A 16,175-nucleotide genomic window follows, 5' to 3' on the forward strand; every position below is an offset into this window, starting at 1 on the left:
TGGTAGTTCTAACACATTACATCCAACCTGCTGTTAATTAGATAATTCATGACTGTTCAAACACTAAAATCATGCCCATCCCTCCTGATTGTACACACACACACACACACACACACACACACACACACACACACACACACACACACACAATTTTATAATTTAGGTTATTTTGTTGGTTCCTATTACATATTTCTGTAATTTCTATAGATTTATACATAATTATTCAGTGATAATAAATCCTATGTTTTTTATTCTACAGGAAGCCCGTTAGCTTCCACAACAGATGTTGCTCGTCTTCCGTCAAATACTCACATAAAATATTACACAATAAAGTGGATTCAAGATATCCACATAATTTCACTCTTACATCCACAGTGAGGTTTCACAATTGTTCAACTATAAGCAATCAATAATAATAATAATAATATCAATAACATTGAGGCACATTACACAACTTTCAAAAACAAATCATGTCTTACAATATTTACAACAACTAAAAGCTCTGTAAATATATATAGATAAAAAACAAACTAAAAACCAGCAACAAACAACTTAAACATAAACAATCACAAAGAAAGAACAATACAGTATCCACATCTGAACCAAAGAGTAAAACAGTGAAATGTGGATTATTAAATATTAGGTCTCTCTCCTCCAAGTCTCTGTTAGTACATGACTTAATAATTGATCAACAAATTGATTTACTCTGCCTTACAGAAACCTGGTTGCAGCAGGATGATTATGTTAGTTTAAATGAATCAACACCCCCGAGTCATTCTAACTACCAGAAATCTTGAAGCACAGGCCGAGGGGGCGGTGTGGCAGCATATTTTCACACCAGCCTATTAATTAATGAAAGACCAAGACAGACTTTTAATTCATTTGAAAGCCTGATGCTTAACCTTGTCCACCCCAGCTGTAAAACTCAGAAACCAGTCTTACTTGTTATCATCTATCGTCCACCTGGGCCTTACACAGAGTTTCTGTGTAAGACCCCATTCCTACAAAACTGCTCAAAGAAGTCCTGCCATTAATTAACTCTTCGATCTTAAATATGATCAACCTATCTCTAATAATCGGCTATGTACCACAGGCCTTCAAGCTGGCTGTAGTTAAACCTTTACTCAAAAAGCCATCTCTAGACCCAGCAGTCTTAGCTAATTATAGGCCAATCTCCAACCTTCCTTTCATATCAAAAATCCTTGAAAGAGTAGTTGTCAAACAGCTAACTGATCATCTGCAGAGGAATGGCTTATTTGAAGAATTTCAGTCAGGTTTCAGAGCTCATCACAGCACAGAAACAGCTTTAGTGAAGGTTACAAATGATCTTCTCATGGCCTCTGACAGTGGACTCATCTCTGTGCTTGTCCTGCTAGACCTCAGTGCAGCATTCGATACTGTCGACCATAATATCCTATTAGAGCGATTAGAACATGCTGTAGGTATTACAGGTACTGCACTGCAGTGGTTTGTATCATATCTATCTAATAGACTCCAATTCGTGCATGTAAATGGAGAGTCCTCTTCACACACTGAGGTTAATTATGGAGTTCCACAGGGTTCAGTGCTAGGACCAATTCTGTTTACATTATACATGCTTCCCTTTGGCAGCATCATTAGAAGACATAGCATACATTTTCACTGCTATGCTGAAGACACCCAGCTCTATCTGTCCATGAAGCCAGATAACACACACCAATGAGTTAAACTGCAGGAATGTCTTAAAGACATAAAGACCTGGATGGCCGCTAACTTTCTGCTTCTTAATTCAGATAAAACTGAGGTTATTGTACTTGGCCCTGAAAATCTTAGAAATATGGTATCTAACCAGATTCTTACCCTGGATGGCATTACCTTGGCCTCCAGTAACACTGTGAGGAACCTTGGAGTCATTTTTGACCAGGACATGTCCTTCAACGCACATGTTAAACAAATATGTAAGACTGCTTTCTTCCATTTGTGCAACATCTCTAAAATTAGAAATATCCTGTCTCAGAGTGACGCTGAAAAACTAGTTCATGCATTTATTACTTCCAGGCTGGACTACTGTAATTCATTATTATCAGGATGTCCAAAAAACTCGCTAAAAAGCCTTCAGCTAATCCAAAATGCTGCAGCAAGAGTCCTGACAGGGACTAGAAAGAGAGAGCATATTTCTCCTGTTTTGGCTTCCCTTCATTGGCTTCCTGTTAAATCCAGAATTGAATTCAAAATCCTGCTCCTCACACTTTTCCTTCCCACTGTCGCCAAAGTGCTTGCTCATAGGGGGTCATATGACTGTTGGGTTTCTCTCTGTATCTATGAAGCGCCTTGAGGCAACTTTTGTTGTGATTTGGTGCTATATAAATAAAATTGAATTGAATTGAATTAAATCGGCTTTTAAGTGTTCATTGAAGTTTTGAATAATTCTCTAATTTTTTAAGGCAACTTCTTCCACTTAAAAGTTGCTCTAAATGTAACAGTTTTACAAAACGTTACTTTTAACTTGAGCATTTACTAAATTGCAGTTTGTTGAAAACTGTGTAATATGATGATGTACAGTGGGGCAAAAAAGTATTTAGTCAGCCACCGATTGTGCAAGTTCCTCCACTTAAAATGATGACAGAGGTCAGTAATTTGCACCAGAGGTACACTTCAACTGTGAGAGACAGAATGTGAAAAAAAAATAATCCATGAATCCACATGGTAGGATTTGTAAAGAATTTATTCGTAAATCAGGGTGGAAAATAAGTATTTGGTCACCTCAAACAAGGAAAATCCGTTCCGCTGCTGAAGCCAGTGCATGTCCAGGCCCATCTGAAGTTTGCCAGAGAGCACATGGATGATACAGCAGAGGATTGGGAGAATGTCATGTGGTCAGATGAAACCAAAGTAGAACTTTTTGATATAAACTCAAATCGTCGTGTTTGGAGGACGAAGAATACTGAGTTGCATCCCAAGAACACCATACCTACTGTGAAGCATGGGGGTGGAAACATCATGTTATGGGGCTGTTTTTCTGCCAAGGGGACAGGACGACTGATCCGTGTTAAGGACAGAATGAATGGGGCCATGTATCGTGAGATTTTGAGCCAAAACCTCCTTCCATCAGTGAGAACTTTGAAGATGAAATGAGGCTGGGTCTTCCAACATGACAATGATCCAAAACACACCGCCCGGGCAACAAAGGAGTGGCTCCGTAAGAAGCATTTGAAAGTCCTGGAGTGGCCTAGCCAGTCTCCAGACCTCAACCCCATAGAAAATCTGTGGCGGGAGTTGAAAGTCCATGTTGCTCGGCGACAGCCCCAAAACATCACTGCTCTCGAGAAGATCTGCATGGAGGAATGGGCCAAAATACCAGCTACTGTGTGTGCAAACCTGGTAAAGACCTATAGTAAACGTTTGACCTCTGTTATTGACAACAAAGGTTATGTTACAAAGTACTGAGTTGTATTTTTGTTATTGACCAAATACTTATTTTCCACCCTGATTTACGAATAAATTCTTTACAAATCCTACCATGTGAATTCATGGATTTTTTTTTCCCACATTCTGTCTCTCACAGTTGACGTGTACCTCTGGTGCAAATTACTGACCTCTGTCATCATTTTAGGTGGGGGAACTTGCACAATCGGTGGCTGACTAAATACTTTTTTGCCCCACTGTATTTCATCTGGATACTGCAGCTGAGCAGAATAAATGTGGTGTGTTTAACAGAATTGCTTTCTTTAGAACTACAAGTAAGCCATAGAATATTTTAGCCTGTACAGGAAGCCAAGAAAGTTTATTATGCATTTTATCAATATTAGTATAGTATGAACATCTTCACACTAATCTGGACGCCTTATTCTGGACTAACTGAAGTCTGTTAAGCTCTGTCTTATTAGCTGCTGACCAAATGATTGAACAATACTCCAGATGAGACATTACTAGTGCATTAATGACATCTTTCATAATGAAGAAGTGATACACAAAGAGCATTTCATAGCCATAGCTATGCCTTGTCGGCAGAGTTATGTGACATTAGTGATGTTTGTACTTTCAGCGTTAACTTGGTTTTAAAGCCTTTAAAATATACGCCGTTCAATAGTCGACCTTAATCTTACAGAGATTGTGATGATTTTGTGGATAATTAAAGTCAGTCATATATCCACAAACACAACAAGCTGAAAGTCAGTGATGCTGCTCGGTTTGCAGTCCTGAATATCACGGCACAAGCAGGATTCACTGCACTGTTAATGTTAGCTGTGTTATATTGCTGCCTCTGTTCGCTGGTGTCGAGCCAAACGGACTTTTTTTTTTTTTTTTTAAATGACATCAGAAACAGCAGTATGCGACATTACGTGATGGCAGAGCTTCAGTTCATCCTTTGTCTTTTTTTTTTTTTTTTTTTTTTTTTTTAATAAATAGGACAGGGGGAATGAATGAGAGAAAGAAGGGGAGAGAAAGAAAGAAAACCAAAGGGGAGAAGAGACGGTGAGAAGGGGGGGGGGGGGGGGGGAGAGAGAGAGAGAGAAAAAAAAGAAAAAAAAACAAAAACAAAAAAACTCCTGGGTCACCTGTATGGAGAAAAAACAAAAAAAACAAACGGAGGAGACAGCAAACAACAAAGAGCAACATAATAATAGAGAAAACACAGCACCATCACAATAAACTAGCTAGTCATAGATATCAATAGTTACTAAATAATAAACGATATTGTGCAGCACGCAAGATAGACAGCGCACAGTGTGCTTTGAGGCAGCAGCCAAGAAAGCTTTAGTCCGCGTCTGTGAATACCCATGTGTGCATACCTGTGTGGATCAGCATGCTTGCATTCCAAAGGTTTCTCCATGTAATGATCTGCTAGGGAGTGTGGGGGGGCCACAGCCCCGTCCTCCAGGGTGTGAAGCGGGTATGGAGGAGATCAAGACTCCAGACATCCAGAGGCCCCCAGAACACAAGAGACCATGGAAGACCAACAGAGGGGCAGCCGCGCCACTGTTCCAGTAAGAGCTGAGGAGAGTCCCAGATGAGGGCTCGCCCAGCAGCCGCGGAGCAGAAGTCAGGGGGAGTTGCAGTGACGCGCCCGTGAGCTCCGCCGGCCCCCAGCTGCGCCTGAGTGACCGAGCCCCAGGCCGAGAGGCCGGGGGCACCCCACCTCCAAAGGGGCCCGAGCGAGCCCCAGGCCCCGACAAGCGGCCGCCAAGGAGTGAGCCGGTGTGTACCCGGACGCCCACCCCCAGACACAAAGAACCACCAACACACCGACACCTGAGGGAGTCCGCCACCGGCCGGGGAAGTGGTGGTGGGTGGAGATAGGCCTCCAAACCTTGGAGGGCCTGAGGTGTCCCCAGAGAGGTGGCGTCTGATACCCAACCTGACATATAGACACAGACATACAGGCACACACAGACACAAGCATCCATTCCCACCCTCATGCTCTCATATGCACTCACTCCACACTCAACCAACGTGGTGACAGACATAAAGAGACGCTGTACACACAATCACACTCCCCAAGCGTACTCTACAAACCGGGTCTAGGTACCCTTTCCCCTGGAGGGGGGAATTGCACCCAGACCCAGGTGGTGTTACCCTTTTCCCCGTGGTGGGGAGAGGCAGACCACCCCGACTCCGCAGCAGCAGGGAGGCCCCACACCCCAGACCGCAGTCGGACGGCCAACTCCTCCTACTAGCCCTCCCGTTCCAGCAGGCCGCAGAGAATGGGGGTGGGAGAAGACTCCAAACCTCCCTTCACCCGCTCATTGTAGTGTTGATGCATATGTGTTCTAAGGTGCAATTAAAACCCAGGAGGGCATGGAGCTACCTGCCAAGGAGCAGCAGGTAAGCGCATAGTCCCTCCTGCTAGCCCTCAATGACTAAGTGTATTTAAAGTTGAGAGGTGGGCAACGACGTCAGGGGTGAGGTATACACCCTGATGGTAATTTTGACTCCGTGATTGTGCACACCCCCAAGATCCCATATGTATGTGTAATGAGAGTGTGAATAATGTGAATGTCTAAGTTGTGGGATAAAATTGAGGCAGAGGCAGCCAGAAGGGGACAGAGGGGGGGGGTAGCCTCCTCTGCACCCTGGTGACATACCCCCACTCCAAGGCCCTGCATGTGTGGGTGGTTGTGGAGGAGCGGGAAGAGGGAGGCAGCTGGAGATGGGGAGGGAAGGAAGGGAGGGGCAGGTAACCCCTCCCTGGGGCCAGCTCCCCCGCTGACCCCAGTAGGCACTCCCACCCTCCGCGACCCGCCAGGGAAGGGGGGCCCAGGCCCATCAGACCGGGGCCCAGTGCAGTAGCGCCCCCCGGCTCCACAGAGCCCTGGACAGTCCACCCAACCCCACCACAGAGAAAACTGCACCCACCCCACCATCCACTCATCTTCCAGACTACATAAGACGGTAAACGCCCAGGCTGAGATCTTCCTCCACCTCTCCTGTATCTCCCCCTCCTGCAGAGAGTTCCTGAAGAGAAGAAAGCTCCTGCAAGATGTGACCATCCCCCCCACCAGTTGAAGAGCCCCCCAGGCGGTTCGACGCACCGGCGGCACCCTGCTCCAGGGCCGGGCCCCCATGCACCCACCCGCCCACAACCCCGGCAACACACCAACCAGGACCCAAGCCCCCGAGGCCCGGCCCGGACCCCAGTCCGGAGACGGAGCGCCCCCAGGACCCCACGCCCATCCCGGACCCACCCAGGGGCAGCCAGGTTGCCAGGTCAGTAACCCACGTCCGTCAGCACAGACCCTCCCCTAGCCCCGCTGCACGCAGCCGCGAGGAAACAGTCACCTGAGAGCCAACAGAGCCCCCAACCGGACGTGACCGCTACCCCGGGTTGAGCCCCCCAAGGAAGATGCCTCCGGGGAACCCCCCGACGCCCTAAGCCTGTCCCTGTTAAAGCCAAACGGACTTTAACGTGTGTTTGAACGAGCTGACGGTTCACTCATTAAGCTGAAAGAAAGATGCTTTAATCACAGCAGTCACACATGTGTCCACTGTACCATCTGGGACTCTTCTTGTTTACACTCGTAATAACACAAACACTAAATCCTGCTTCTCTGGTGCTGTTGTGTAGCAGTGTGTACACCTGAGACTGTCACCTGTCTGTCTGTCCTGCACTCTCTCTGTGTTTCTTTCTCTCTGATTGTGGAATAAAAGTATGAACATGTGTTTATAAGTTACACTTGTGTTTGAATCCTGCAGCTTATCACACATTTGATTTCCATGTGTGACGACTGCAAGTGTCCAGAGTGAGGACAGACTGAGGGACCCACTGCTGCACATCATCTGTGAGGCTTTGCAGCCCTGATGATCCACCAGGACAAACTCAGCAGTGTGTGAGGAAGAGGAGGAGGAAGAGCCAGCAGCAGCTGACAGATGGAGAAAATAGACAGACTGTTCCCTGTTTGTGAAGGACTGCTAGAAAACTTTAACATAACTGTCTGTCCTGAATCAGTCTTATTAGGTAATGTTCAAATAATGTTATCATCCCAGTGTTTTCAGTGTGGGAGAAAGTACTCAGGGCCTTCAAGTTACACACTATGAAAGGCAGCAACAAGTTTAATGTTCAGAAACCTAAAGTCTGTATCAGCAGCAGAATGGAGCTAAAAATAAATGTTTGTTTCAGTTCTATGAAGCTTTGAGTATTTTGGATCAGTAGCTGCTGTGTTTGTTGCATCATATTGCTGTAACTGTTTATATGCTTTATATATTCTGAGTTAAGTTGATCTATAGTGTTACATCATATTCTATAAGGATGTTATGTGTTTGTAGACTTTCTGCCCAGTTTGACCCATTTAGCAGAAGTCAGCCTGTTTAAGGCTCTGATATCTATTCTGTGTGACTTAAAGCAGTTATGACAGGGTCTGATTTTCTCACCCAATAAAGGAATATTTCATATATCAGTCTACTCTTCATTCTATCAGACACAGTTACCACAGCTCGCACATTTGCTTTTTACACATATATGTAAGCACTGAGCCACATTTAGTACCAACATATTAAATGAACAATATTTGTCTCTTATATATGATACATCTGTATACACACTGTCACAGATACTTGTCTGTGAGTGAAGTGATTAATATAATAACTATAATATTGGCCATATTATATTTACACTGACTTTAGTCTCATGAACAACATCAGCTAATTGTTATTTACAGCTAATCTTAAATGACTGTTCAGCACAGAAATGAAGCCCAACAATCATGTTTCACAGTCCTGTGGTCTCAGCCTCAGATACTCATCAAATCACACAGAGCTCATGTAGAAACAAATGAACTAAATATGTTCTCCTTCATTTCTGTCAAACAAAGCTGTATGAAACGTTTCCAGCTGTTAGTATCATGGTTGCTAGGCAACCTGGGCAGCGCGACGGAGGCTAGACGTCCCATTTCACGAGCCTACGAGCCTCGCACTTCGGCCTTAGCGGTCTTTGAGTACGCGGCCCTTGAGGACTTTAAAGCTGCAGAACCTGAATCGGGATACAGCCATGATGATCTCCAGCCTCGTGCTCGCCAACATTCTCACCTGAGTTAAGAAGACGATCACTGAAATGGTCTCAGCAGGTCCTTTGATGACAGCAATGAAATGCAGTGGTAAGGCTTTTTGGGGATTAAGTTCGTTTTCATGGCAAAGAAGGACGATGCAGTTCATCTGATCACTCCTCATAACATTCTGAAGTGCAGGCAAAATGCTATTATAAAAACTTAAGCAGCAACTTCTCCAGGTTCCAATATTTATGCAATTCTCAAACCTTTTGGCCACGACTGTATAACCTCTTCTGAAGTTTAGTGGATATTATACATGGTTATGCTCAGGATGTGTCGGCCAGTTTCCACTGGAAACGCCTTTTGGTTAAACTGTCAGCGAGGAATTTGCATTTGCACTGTTACATTTTTATATAACTTTAATGCACTGTCAAGAGGAAATTGTATTTAGTAGTCAGTATAATCTTTTAGTGATATAAGTTTGCATATGGTAGAATACTGCATGTAGTTATTTGTATTAGGAAATATTCAACCATGTATACTTAGAGGCATATAATTAATTGTGTGTGATCTCTAACAGGCTGCAGGCTTGGGGTGCATGCCAGGAATGCGCCCCCACACCCAGAGAGCATGAGAGAGTTTGTACCGTGTTTTATTGTTTTACGGCAGGATTAACGTAGCTATGTCTGTTTTAGTTTAAGTGCTTCTTTACATATAGATGAACTGTTGGATTTTCCAGACCAGCAGGTTAAGGGAAGTTGTTTATGGGGTCACACTCTGAACACACACACACACACACACACACACACGTATAAAAATAAAGACCAGGGCAAAGCTCAGCGCGAGTCTCTGAGACTGCCCTTGCTAGCAAGAACTTCTGTGTGTTTCTCTTCTCTGAGTCTTTACTGAAGAAGTGTTTTAGAATATTTTCCCTAACATTTACTTGGTCCTTCGAGCCGGAGCAGAATATATCAGAACTGTTATCTGTGACTCTGTTCCAGGATCCAGCACTGATTCCTGACGCCGTGGGGAGCCGGCACCGACGTCTGTGCACAGCCCTCTTAGACGAGGAGAGAGTCCCAGAGCGTGAATTCGAGTCTGGGCCGGTGACCAGGTCCACGGTGCTGGGATTCAGTCTGGTGATCCGAACCATCAGTGGGACATCGGGGGTGAGAAACACTATTTGGTATATAAAGACGGCCGCAAAAGTTTAAAGAAATGTGATAAAAAAAAAAATAAAAAAAAGAGGTTTAAGTTCGCCAAAAGGAACCATGTTTTGACCAGTTTTAGAGGTAGCTGAAATTATCTCGTGACAAATTAGGTTTAAGTTCGCCAAAAGGAACCGTGTTTTGACCAGTTTTAGAGGTAGCTGAAATTATCTCGTGACAAATTAGCATGCAAATGTCTATGTGTGTGTATGTGTCTGGAAGTAAGTTGATTTTACAGCACAATACGCTGCTGAACTACTTCCATTTTTGTTTTCTTTGCTGAGGCTCGCGTGCTGGTGACAAAGGAGAACGGTTGAGTTTCATCTCATAAAACTGATACCGCTTCACCGTTAGGGTGAAGTCGAAGGCCGTATCAGTAAACCACTCTGAAGTCAAGTGTGCCAGCGACGGCCCAGCAAAATCTTTGAAAATGGGGGATAAACAAGTAAAATTAACGCCTGATGAGAAATGTCTAGAAAAACAGCAAGCCGGAGCAGGACTAATCCAAAAGAAAGAGAGAGGAATGCATAGTGGAAGAGCAAGAGGTAGAGGCTACACACACACACACACACACACCAAACAGTGACTTTAACACTACATGCTGGAGGTGTGGAAAAGAGGGACATTTTCTACGTGACTGTAAGAAACAAAGAAGATAGTAACTCAGAATAGGATAGCAGTTCAGGTGAAGAGAGCAGTTCAGACTAGGAAGAACATAATAATCCCTCACCCAGTGAAAATTAGAGATCACAGTAGTTTGAAGTAGTTTAAAAAAGGGTTGGAAACAGACCCGACTGAATAGATATAAATGCAAGAGGAATAAAGTGAAATAAACAAAAGGCTAAATTACAACTTAATTTTAACGCATTCAAACTAATAATAAAAAGGATAACAACCTATAAACTGGTATTAATAATGAAAGCAGATAATTCACACAAACAGAACTGTGATAACTGGAGTGTGCAGCGTTTCCGTGAGCAGTTTTCCTGCATCTTGACTTGTGTGTAGAGTGTTCATAGCATCAGCATTATGTTTTTGTTTATTTGTTTTGTTGGGTTGAAAAATAGTTAAATAAACTGGTGATCATATTTATGGATTACCATGGCACATATCATCAGGCATGTGATTTATTTACGCAGATGAAAAAGTGAGTGTGAATGTGTCTGACGTCACAGTGTTTTTGTGCGCTGTGTAAAAGTGATTGCCTTTGATTGTGAGAGCGGTGATTCTGCAGGTCACCAGCTATTTAAAAAGAGTGAAAAAGAGACAAAATTTACATTGTAGATGAAAAATAATTATAGGAAAAAGGTTTTGTGTTGATCAACCAAGAACAACTACAATCTTATTTTCTGCTTTTAAGAAAGGACGGTTCACAAAAACAGAGAGAGAGAGAGAGATGTGTGTTGATTAAGCAGTGATGATAATAATGAAAGTCTCTCAGTCTGTCGTTTACAGGTGGGGAACGGACCTGGATCAATCCTCCACGGGCAGCAGTTGGAAGAAAATTATAGGTTGAAATCATTAGAAAAAATTAGAAACATCCAGCCAGAATTTTTTGGCTGAATTGTTTTGCAGCTCCCCGTCCTCATCCTGAACAAGCAAGCTCCAAGGAAACTAATCTCTCCCTGAAGACACCGAGTGCAGTTTCAGAACCACGAGCAGGAACATCAACAGTGGACAGGAGTCTAAGAGACAATACCAGAGTTCTGAGCAGAGAGGTCCAGCAGCGCTGTGGGCAAACGGCATCAGAAAGAGAAGAACCACCATCTAGATTGGATGGATGGAGATGCGTTTCCAGCAAGCTGCAACCTCACTGTGTGTGAAGGACATTTGAGAAGACTGTCTGAGGTTGACATTTGCCATGTTTGGAGTGAGATGGCAATAAAAGAGACAGTGGGACAAAGAGAGACACGGGACAAAGCTGAAAAAAACTGACTGCCATTGGACTGAAAAGTGGGAGAGAAGAAAAGGAGCAGAAGAGGGCTGAGGCTGCTGTTTTAGTGTGGGGAATCAAAATAGGTTAAGGAATCCAGGGAGACAAGCGACTGCCTGGAAGTGGAGGATTGACACAGTGTCCAGACCACCACAAAAGGGGGAGGAAGACAAGCACTGAGGTATGCAAGTGTACTGCTAGAAAAATGGAAAGTGACACGACACATACAGATAATATGCACCAGAGATAAAACTCATACACAAAGTGTTACACATTAAAAGAGGGCATTTGTAGAAGGGGTTGACAACACTCAGTGTGGTTGCCGATGGTAACCTGCAAGCATTTGGGGCTTAGCTGTGCCTGACTATGACAGAGTTTTTCATTTAGATGTTTCTGAAACAAAATTTGGAGTGAACGGAGTCTTGTTTCAGAAAAAAAAAGGGAGAAGGTACATGAAAGGATACATAAAAACAGAAAATGTATTAACCCTACTAATACAAACACAAAATAACTCATGAAGACTAGACAACATCTTAAGCGTGTGAGTCTGTTTATCACCTTGTCCAAATCACTTAGTGTGATGCAAAGACCAGTGGACTCATAGCACATTAGTTAAGAAATGATCAAATAATAGTAGAGAAGTGTGTAGGAAAGGCAGCTGTAAGAACATGCTCTGCTGGAGATGCAGCTCCACAGACATGCATTAAACCTGCCTAATAACACAAACACACATGCAATGAAAATCAGCTTGTTATCTTTCATCAGTGTTAAAATGGTGTCAATTTAGCAGACACTTGTTATCAAATACTGAATTTATCCAATGCAAAAAATTGACTCTCCAGGTTGCAGGACAACAGGTTAACTTTTGTGGGAAAAAAGATTCTGGTTTGACCAACCAGTGATCAGACAATAAATTTAGTTGTTAATATAGTAAATTGGGAGAAGCTTCCTGCTTGATTGGTGCAGCACAAGTTCTTTACTGTATGAGGGAAATTGTTTTTTGTGATACTATTTTGAACATGCATTTCTGTTGTCCTGTCAACTTAGTGGGTTAATAGCTGATATGCAAATTAGTTGATCGGTTTTAGATTAATGAAAAGTGACTGAATTCTAGCACGAGTGAATGAGATGTGTTGGAGTTTGTTGTGTCAGTCTTAGTTTTACTGGATCTCAGTGCAGCATTTGATACAGTTGACCACAACATATTACTCAAACGACTGGAGAACTGGGCAGGTCTTTCAGGAACTGTACTAAACTGGTTCAAAACATACTTAGAAAACAGGAAATACTTTGTATCAATAGGTAACTTCACATCTGAGCAGACAAGTATCACATGTGGAGTTCCCCAAGGTTCCATCTTGGGACCCCTTCTGTTTAACATTTACATGCTCCCACTGGCACAGATTATAAAGAACAACAAAATAAACTATCATAGCTATGCAGATGACACACAAATATACAGTGGGGCAAAAAAGTATTTAGTCAGCCACCGATTGTGCAAGTTCCCCCACTTAAAATGATGACAGAGGTCAGTAATTTGCACCAGAGGTACACTTCAACTGTGAGAGACAGAATGTGAAAAAAAAATCCATGAATCCACATGGTAGGATTTGTAAAGAATTTATTCGTAAATCAGGGTGGAAAATAAGTATTTGGTCAATAACAAAAATACAACTCAATACTTTGTAACATAACCTTTGTTGGCAATAACAGAGGTCAAACGTTTACTATAGGTCTTTACCAGGTTTGCACACACAGTAACTGGTATTTTGGCCCATTCCTCCATGCAGATGTTCTCGAGAGCAGTGATGTTTTGGGGCTGTCGCCGAGCAACACAGACTTTCAACTCCCGCCACAGATTTTCTATGGGGTTGAGGTCTGGAGACTGGCTAGGCCACTCCGGGACTTTCAAATGCTTCTTACGGAGCCACTCCTTTGTTGCCCGGGCGGTGTGTTTTGGATCATTGTCATGTTGGAAGACCCAGCCTCGTTTCATCTTCAAAGTTCTCACTGATGGAAGGAGGTTTTGGCTCAAAATCTCACGATACATGGCCCCATTCATTCTGTCCTTAACACGGATCAGTCGTCCTGTCCCCTTGGCAGAAAAACAGCCCCATAGCATGATGTTTCCACCCCCATGCTTCACAGTAGGTATGGTGTTCTTGGGATGCAACTCAGTATTCTTCTTCCTCCAAACACGACGAGTTGAGTTTATACCAAAAGGTTCTACTTTGGTTTCATCTGACCACATGACATTCTCCCAATCCTCTGCTGTATCATCCATGTGCTCTCTGGCAAACTTCAGACGGGCCTGGACATGCACTGGCTTCAGCAGCGGAACACGTCTGGCACTGCGGGATTTGATTCCCTGCCGTTGTAGTGTGTTACTGATGGTGACCTTTGTTACTTTGGTCCCAGCTCTCTGCAGGTCATTCACCAGGTCCCCCGTGTGGTTCTGGGATCTTTGCTCACCGTTCTCATGATCATTTTGACCCCACGGGATGAGATCTTGCGTGGAGCCCCAGATCGAGGGAGATTATCAGTGGTCTTGTATGTCTTCCATTTTCTGATGATTGCTCCCACAGTTGATTTTTTCACACCAAGCTGCTTGCCTATTGTAGATTCACTCTTCCCAGTCTGGTGCAGGTCTACAATACTTTTCCTGGTGTCATAAAAGACACCTGTCCACAGCCTCAAACAGTCAGACTCCAAACTCCGCCATGGCCAAGACCAAAGAGCTTTCGAAGGACACCAGGAAAAGTATTGTAGACCTGCACCAGACTGGGAAGAGTGAATCTACAATAGGCAAGCAGCTTGGTGTGAAAAAATCAACTGTGGGAGCAATCATCAGAAAATGGAAGACATACAAGACCACTGATAATCTCCCTCGATCTGGGGCTCCACGCAAGATCTCATCCCGTGGGGTCAAAATGATCATGAGAACGGTGAGCAAAGATCCCAGAACCACACGGGGGGACCTGGTGAATGACCTGCAGAGAGCTGGGACCAAAGTAACAAAGGTCACCATCAGTAACACACTACAACGGCAGGGAATCAAATCCCGCAGTGCCAGACGTGTTCCGCTGCTGAAGCCAGTGCATGTCCAGGCCCGTCTGAAGTTTGCCAGAGAGCACATGGATGATACAGCAGAGTATTGGGAGAATGTCATGTGGTCAGATGAAACCAAAGTAGAACTTTTTGGTATAAACTCAACTCGTCGTGTTTGGAGGAAGAAGAATACTGAGTTGCATCCCAAGAACACCATACCTACTGTGAAGCATGGGGGTGGAAACATCATGCTATGGGGCTGTTTTTCTGCCAAGGGGACAGGACGACTGATCCGTGTTAAGGACAGAATGAATGGGGCCATGTATCGTGAGATTTTGAGCCAAAACCTCCTTCCATCAGTGAGAACTTTGAAGATGAAACGAGGCTGGGTCTTCCAACATGACAATGATCCAAAACACACCGCCCGGGCAACAAAGGAGTGGCTCCGTAAGAAGCATTTGAAAGTCCTGGAGTGGCCTAGCCAGTCTCCAGACCTCAACCCCATAGAAAATCTGTGGCGGGAGTTGAAAGTCCGTGTTGCTCGGCGACAGCCCCAAAACATCACTGCTCTCGAGAAGATCTGCATGGAGGAATGGGCCAAAATACCAGCTACTGTGTGTGCAAACCTGGTAAAGACCTATAGTAAACGTTTGACCTCTGTTATTGCCAACAAAGGTTATGTTACAAAGTATTGAGTTGTATTTTTGTTATTGACCAAATACTTATTTTCCACCCTGATTTACGAATAAATTCTTTACAAATCCTACCATGTGGATTCATGGATTTTTCTTTCACATTCTGTCTCTCACAGTTGAAGTGTACCTCTGGTGCAAATTACTGACCTCTGTCATCATTTTAAGTGGGGGAACTTGCACAATTGGTGGCTGACTAAATACTTTTTTGCCCCACTGTAGTTCAATCAACGCGGAGTTGCTTTAACCCCAAGTTAAGCGCGCGCACGAGGATACATAAAGCCCTGATTAGTGGAGCACAGATTAAGCGAGTCACCATGGAGATGGAGGGAAAGAAGGCGCGGTCAATGTATTTTACAGCGCTTGAGGCCGAAATTCTGATGGCAGCATATGCCGATAACATGCAAATTTTGCGTAAAAAAAGTAACATAGCCTCAGCTGCAAAACAAAGGGAGCATGCATGGCAAAACATAGCCGACAGAGTCAATGCGTGAGTGTTACTTTAAACATTGATCTAGGGATTTCCACCCATTTAACACGTTATTTTATTATATATTATTTTATTTTATATTTTATACATTTTATTTCGTGATGTGATGTGAGCGCAGGTGCAACCAACAGGCCCCAAACGTTCCTGGCAGCAAGTAAAAATGAAATATAAAAATATAGTCCAAACAGGTAAGGTGTAATTGTATTATGAGCCATAGTGCTTGGTCTGTTTGTCCCATGTAAATCAATTGCAGTTAGAGGCTACATTAATTTTCTTTCTGTAAGCACTTATTGAAATTATCTGAGCACATTACAAGTACATATTTGCTTACTCTGTATGCTC

General features: G+C 43.7%; 1 protein-coding gene and 1 long non-coding RNA gene across 18 annotated transcripts in view; both read right to left on the reverse strand.

Moving 5' to 3' along the window:
* LOC145425217 (uncharacterized) overlaps positions 1–16,175 on the reverse strand; it is a 300,454-nt gene that overhangs the window by 189,567 nt on the left and 94,712 nt on the right. The gene's annotated exons all lie outside the window — the stretch shown is intronic.
* The window catches only part of LOC113011591 (uncharacterized), a 207,167-nt gene that overhangs the window by 171,011 nt on the left and 19,981 nt on the right, over positions 1–16,175 (reverse strand). The window lies entirely within an intron of this gene.

Source organism: Astatotilapia calliptera, chromosome 3, assembly GCF_964374335.1.
Source record: "Astatotilapia calliptera chromosome 3, fAstCal68.1, whole genome shotgun sequence".
NCBI classification, from domain to species: Eukaryota; Metazoa; Chordata; class Actinopteri; order Cichliformes; family Cichlidae; genus Astatotilapia; species Astatotilapia calliptera.